The following is a 6,428-nucleotide window of genomic DNA, read 5'->3' as shown; positions in this document are numbered from 1 at the left end:
TCAAAGGAGAACTCGTCACAATTTTTTTTTTTTTTTATCGTGAAGATTTCATTAATTATCAATATAGGAAAATTATCTTAATGTTCAACTCATATCTTATTTTATGGCATATGATTATTTTTTATCTTTTCAAGAATTTGAAACAAATTTTGAAAAAAGCCATATTATGAAATATTGTATAGTAAAACTATAGTTTGAAAATTTTACAAACGACTTCCAAAAATATATATATTTTTTTTCATTTATGAATAATTACCCAAAATTAGGATAAAAAAAAAAAGCTGTTAAAAGGGAGGGGACACAATATTACTTCTACCTAAAGAAAAAGAAAAGTTAAAATGTTTCCTTTTCCTTAAAAGATATATATTTTTTCTATTTATTTGAGGTCATATTTTCTTATTCAGTGAATAATTAGCAATTAAAATGAAGAACTTTATCCATAAACTAAGATCAGGTATCACTGTAAAAAACCTATTTTATAATACAATTAATACAATGGCATCATTAAATGGTAAAGTAGACGCAATAGTAAACAAAGGTTGTAAATTTTACCATCAATATACTATGGGGAGGTAATTACACCCAAATACTAAACTAACAGCAGTTTAAAGACAGCGCAGGAGCATTTCGTCTCCAGATTATTCAATTCTTTAGGTAGATTTTGTTTTTAGAGTCGAGAAAATAACCTTTTTCACTTGTGATATATTGGTATGTGATTGATTGGATTTATGTATTTTAGGCAACAGAACTTCATCCTTCTCTTCAAAATGAAGTGTTAATGAAAATTTACATGCTAAGAAATATAGATAGGTATAAAGATAGACAAGTCCCTAACTCAATTTCATATTAATTTTTCTTCTATTATTTGCTACTCAACATACTTTAGATGCTATTTATTTTATTCACTGCAGATCTTCTCTGACAAAAAAACAAGACACACACACACACAGATGTGAATAGATAAAGCTTACATCGAATATGAAATCATGCAGCCAGGACTTAAAAGGAAGAATTCTGATTTCAATACTGATAGAGGAAGTGTTTCAGACTTGAATGCATTAGATGGGTCAGTATATGTTTCTAATATTTCAGAGTTATTTTATCTGACACAATTTTTCATATATTAGTTAAATAGTGTCATTTCTTAGAATTACAGAGGCAAACATACATAAAAAAACACACACACAAACACACACACACACACACACATATATATATATATATATATATATTTATATATATACACACACACACACACACACATATATATATATATATATATATGTGTGTGTGTGTGTGTGTGCGCGTGTGTGAGTTTGTAGGTCTTCTACCACCTGGACTTGTTGCCATATTTTTTTATCTTTTTGTTAAATTTTCAATTTAGAAATGGAAATAAATTCAATATAATCATATTAAGATTTTTCAATGTAACAAATAAAAAGGGAAATCAGTGAAATTCCTGAAATGATTATTAATATTATAAGATTTTCTTAATGTGAGAAAATTTCCATTTTTCATTGGGATAAGAAAACTAAAATGGAAGTATTTTTGAAAGAAATCCTCCCTGAATAAATTCCAGCATCATCAAAATCCTAACCTCCTGCAATGACAACACTGTAAGCTTTTAGAGAACCCGGTTGCCTAAGTTAGAGACAGGAGAATCGACCATAAAGGAAACCGATACCTTTAGGGGGAATAAAGATTCGTTGATTCGAAACTTTGATCTTTATTGTCCTTCATTTTCCAAAAACTGATCATCAAGTGTTATGGAAGGATGGGCTCCGTTGTTAGAAGAGTCCTTTGACGATGAAAGATTTATTCATCCAAGGATTTTAGTTGAGTTAAAAAGGATCTGAGTCTCAAAGCTTCTGTGGAGGAGATCTTTTATCTGGTGCATATTCGTATTTCATTTTTGGTGATAACAATATTCAGTAATTTATAATATTGTACAATGAGGAGATTATCGTCACATTATTATTATTATTATTATTATTATTATTATTATTATTATTATTATTATTATTATTATTATTATTATTATTATTATTATTAGACTTACTATTTTAAAATTAATCATATCCAATAATATTCTCCTTCAACTTATTATATTCTGTATCAGCCTCTTGGCTACAGTGAAGGTTTCTTAAACCCCAACTTAATGGACGAGACATTTAATTAGACACTTAATTAAGCTCACTTGAGAGTCAATCTCTCTCCAGTTTTCACTTTTAATTGAAGTGTTTAAGTGTTTGGATTAGAGAGAGAGAGAGAGAGAGAGAGAGAGAGAGAGAGAGAGAGAGATCATCAAGTATTTTTTTCAGAAGTTTTCAAATAGGGGAAACAGATGGTAGAGCAAAAAGGATTTTAAAAGGGATAAATGCTAATTCTCTCTCTCTCTCTCTCTCTCTCTCTCTCTCTCTCTCTCTCTCTTCTTTTCTCTCTCTCTCATCTTCTCTCTCTCTCTCTCTCTCTCTCTCTCTCTCTCTCTCGCTCTCTCTCTCTCTCTTTTCACAGTAATTAATCAACAAATTCACAGATGTAAACAAGTATCTAATTAAGAATATACAAAACAGTACAAGTCGAGAGTAGTTATTACTGCGAGGGAAAATGCAATGGGAAATCAGGGAATGCTAAAGTTTTACAAATATATCTATCTATTTATCTATCTATCTATCTATCTATCTATATATATATATATATATATATATTTATATATATATATATAAATATATATATATATATATATATATATTACATATATAAATATATAGTATCCTATCTTAGGCAATATTGATCAATATACTATTCTTTCCTATATTACAATTTGGCTTTTATTCACAATACCAGTTTTATACTGTATTTATAGTTCCTGCTCTCTCTCTCTCTCTCCTCTCTCTCTCTCTCTCTCTCTCTCGTAAGCAATCTTCATTAAAAGGCTAAATTGGACAAAATTGAAAAAAACCTCTACTAGTACAAACTTCTCTTTCGAAAGAACAACCAACAATTCCTCCCAATAAATCAACCACTTTCCCTTTCATAGGACGTCCATTGCTGGTGTTCAGCTTCCTGATTCGATACTTTCACTTGAGTAATATTGTTGCTGGGCAATCCGAATCGGATTTATTTTCATATTTTTGTTTGGAATTAAATTATTTTTTTTTTTTTTTTGGTTTACAGATTTTATTTTATTGAAATTTAGATCTTAAATCTTGGCATTTTCTTCATAATGGAATGATCTTTTTTTATGTCAAGATTATATATGTAGAGAAAACAAACATTTAAAAAACCCTCATAAATAATAGGAACTAAAATGTTAAATCTTAATTCAGATAAGAATCAAAGAAGCGTCTCTCCCACACTATCTCTTGAGAACTAGAATATTAAACAGTCATTTATGGTATCAGTAGAACAGTTTATAACAACAGCAACAACAACAACAACAACAATAGTAAGTTCTTTGTGGATGAGGTTAGAGTCGTCTGGAAGCGCCACTCTGATCCCCTGAATGTTCAAAGACTCTTCTGGACCTAATCTGAAACAGAGGAGAATTAGAAGGGATTACTGGAACTCCAACTCAGTTGGGTGTTTGGAAAATGGATTATTATTGAGATATAATCGAGTCTTTGCTTGATCTTACTTATTTTCTTTTTTATTCTGACCTACTTATATGAGTTTATTATATTGCAGCATTGAACATTAATTTGCAGAAGTGAAAATGTAGATAGGATTTTATTCACTGGGATTTAAGTTCACAATATCCTTATAATGGGATTTTGAGGACAGGTAATTTTGGTGTAATATAACCAATATATATTATGTAGATACACACACTTATGTATATATATATATATATATATATGTTTATATATATATATTTTTTTATATAATGTATATAAATATATATAGATATATATTTATATATGTATATATGTATATATATATATATATATATATGTATATATATACATATACATATATATATATATATATATATATCTATCTATCTATCTATATATATATATATATATATATACTTGCACACACAAAGACAGACACACATATACAAACACACTCACACACATACACCATATGTAAATATATAAATAAATTTATGTTTATACACACACACACACACACATATATATATATATATATATATATAAGTCAGGGGAATTTCCACAATATTTCTAATAAACCTTTTTTTATTCAAAGTATCCTAATATCATCATATATAGATTATTAAAAACTAATGACTAACAGAACACACCAACAATTTTTAGCAGTTTTTCTTAGTCATCAAACTGTCGACAAAGCAAAAATGAATCTCGGCAGGTCCTTCAAAGTGTTTGAAAGTACTTAAGAATATTTAAAAACATTTGGATGTTAAGAAGCCTCTTGATATGACGGAATTATTATGTTTGGAACGTCATAGAGAGAGAGAGAGAGAGAGAGAGAGAGAGAGAGAGAGAGAGAGAGTAAAAAAAATTAATTATAGGTGTTAGGGAATATTAGTTTGATGATTACATTCTCTCTCTCTCTCTCTCTCTCTCTCCTCTCTCTCTCTCTCTCTCTCTCTCAGACAACTGGACAGACTCTTTTCCTTGAAGGATACAATCTTCGATTCCTATCAATCCTTCTCATCAAGACGTTCATTCCTCCGTTTAGGCATCCCCATATTGCATCCTGCAGGACACTGGTGCATAAAATCCTATTCCGACGTTAGGACTCGAGTCTCGGCGTTATTGTCATCCCCAAATGGAGTTTTCTTATTTACATTTCTGGTGGTAACGAACTTGTAGAATTTACTCTTTTTTTTCTGTTTCCATTGGCAACTGACGATTTTTCTCGATTTTTTCTAAAATTTATTGTTTTCATAAATATTTTTAGTTCAAACCTCCGAATTGTTTTAGAATGTTTTTCTCCTTTGTAATTTTATTTCGTATTTACTTTCCACAACAATAGGATTTTTCAGTTTCATCTCTTTTTTTGTCTTTTGTTTCATGTTTTCTTTTCTCTATTTTACGTTATTATGATTTTTTTTTTTCAATCTAACTTTTAGAAGTCTTTTTTTATTAGCATCACTCTCTTATATCGATTTTCTATGTCTCAGTGCTTTTGATCTTCATTAAAAAATTCTGTAGAAAGTTTTTTTTTATATTAATATTTCCTAACTTTCTAAGTTTAATTTCAAATAACATCATCATCATCATCATCATCATCATCATCATCTCCCCTACGCCTATTAACGCAAATGGCCTCGGTTAGATTTAGTCAGTCGTCTTTATCTGGAGCCTTCACTGACTCATTTGTAGGAAATATTTCTCATTATTGAATAATCCTCAGGTTGTCCCGGGGAGAGGAGATTATAAGGTCTACACCCTACAACCTACAACCTACAACCTACAACCTCTGCAATGGATCCTATGATCGTATCTCAACAGGAATAGATTTATCTTTGTACAATGGTTAAACTTATCCGTGTTAATTTCCTTCAAAGGTAGAATAAAGGTTTCCTTTTTATTAGATAGAAATAATACTTGGAGAGAAAGTAAGTTAGAACCATCTGAAAATGGTGAAATGAGATGAATGGCAGGTGAAGTAAAGATTACAGAGATGATAAGAGTGTCACGACTATGAGGACATGTTGAGGATGGATGGTGGGGAGGGAGTGAAGAGGGCTTTGGATATAATATGTAAGAGGGGTTTTGATATAAGAAATACTTTTCATATCAGAATTAAGTTTAATATCTTTCAGCTTTATCCCCCTTTTCCACAAGTATGTGCTCTCCTTTTGGGTATGTCTGTCTTTAAGATTTCCTTCTCTAACTATTATCAAGAAAACGGAATATTATTTCAATATAATTGTCTCTTCCAAAATCTCTTCTCCATTTTAGGATATCTTAACTCAATCAGCTGTTTCTTATCAACCTTGTCAATCCTCATTCCATTTTCCAACTCAATTATCCTGTTTCGTAAACAAATCTCCACAAATCAGGGACAGAAGATTAATATTCATTTACTTGCAGTTCCAGTGTTGCAAGTCACAGTACATGCAACAAACATAAATTCAAATCTCTGCCCACAAACTCAAATGGATGATCTATTGTTCCATTAAGCAAACAAGGAAGATTATTATGCATTTCACTCCTGTATTCATCGTATATCAAAGGAACACTCAGATTGTTCTGTGTCTTCGAGAGAACGAGAATTAATGGGGAGGAATCTGTTCAAGAAGTTCTGTTGCAGCGACAAGGGAATAATACTGCCAGATAATCCCTTCAAGAAATAGACTGGAATTAGTGTCTGAGATGAATCGTTATAAATGATACAGGAGATGTTATTGAGGAAACAAAAAAGTAAGTTGGTTAACGTTTTGAAAGTTCCTGATGAGATGATGTCAAAGAATCTAAGGAGTCTCCCAGGACTCA

The sequence above is a fragment of the Palaemon carinicauda genome, chromosome 25 (assembly GCF_036898095.1).
Source record: "Palaemon carinicauda isolate YSFRI2023 chromosome 25, ASM3689809v2, whole genome shotgun sequence".
Classification (NCBI taxonomy): Eukaryota; Metazoa; Arthropoda; class Malacostraca; order Decapoda; family Palaemonidae; genus Palaemon; species Palaemon carinicauda.
This window is presented reverse-complemented; position numbering follows the sequence as displayed.